We start from the raw sequence: 995 nt of genomic DNA, 5'->3' as shown, positions 1-995 counted from the left end.
GACCCGGCAGACATATCTCAGAGCTCGCTGTCAGAGTCCAGCAATATTTACACACCACAGAGACGAGAGGCTCTGCCGTCGACCGCCGAGCGCGCCGCGGCACGCAGCAACACGCCGAAACAAAATATACAACCGGGAAGACGTGTTTGCAAAAGTTTGTTTTAATGCCGACGAGACAAAACACCAAAAGCTGACATTGCAAAACACCGTATAAGGAGTCGGATTAATTAATTCAATCTTTTTTCAAATTAAAGGCAGCTTTTTTAGTTTAATGCTGAATGAATGAAACGACACCTTTCTCCTCTTAAATCAATCCAGTGGAAGGTATTTGTGTCAATGAACGGATAATAAATAAGTCATCGTTCAACGTGAAGAGATATTTACAGCTGAGCTGCAGCCGACGTGCCCGACCATGACCTTTGACCTCCCTGTGCACACGGTGGGGACGGATGAGACATCACATCGGAGGAAAGATTCTTTAGCACCAGGACGTGGAAAGTTACCAGTGTTCAGAGGTGCCGGACACGAGGGCCGTATAAAGTAGATCGAATGTGTGTACATGTGTATATTTACAAAATCTTGGTATAAAGAAATCTCAGCTGTGAATCCTGTTAGTAAAAACCTGGAGGAACTCATGTGCTCACTGACTTCATGGAATGAGAATTAAAATCCAGAAAGAAACGTTTATTCACTGGAACGAACTCTGATGAAAAGTCCAAAACCAAGATAAAGTCTGTGGAGATAAAAACCTGAGACGCAGGACGACACATGAAGTAAATGTTAAGTTGTGGTTTTTCTGTTTGTTTGTTGGTATAATTTAACATCTTCACGAAACAGCAACTACATCCGAAGGTTTATCGGATGTAAAAACACTTGAAGTTAAGAACAATTTTATTATGTAGGATGCAGAAAATCGTGAATTCTCCGTTTGAGCCTCTGCTCCTCAACGTCGTCGTCTTCTTCTTGTCCAGTCGGACGAGGGACAAAGTTTTTCC

The sequence above is a fragment of the Hippoglossus hippoglossus genome, chromosome 6 (assembly GCF_009819705.1).
Source record: "Hippoglossus hippoglossus isolate fHipHip1 chromosome 6, fHipHip1.pri, whole genome shotgun sequence".
Classification (NCBI taxonomy): Eukaryota; Metazoa; Chordata; class Actinopteri; order Pleuronectiformes; family Pleuronectidae; genus Hippoglossus; species Hippoglossus hippoglossus.
The sequence above is the reverse complement of the archived record's forward strand: the minus strand, read 5'-3'. Positions refer to the sequence as shown.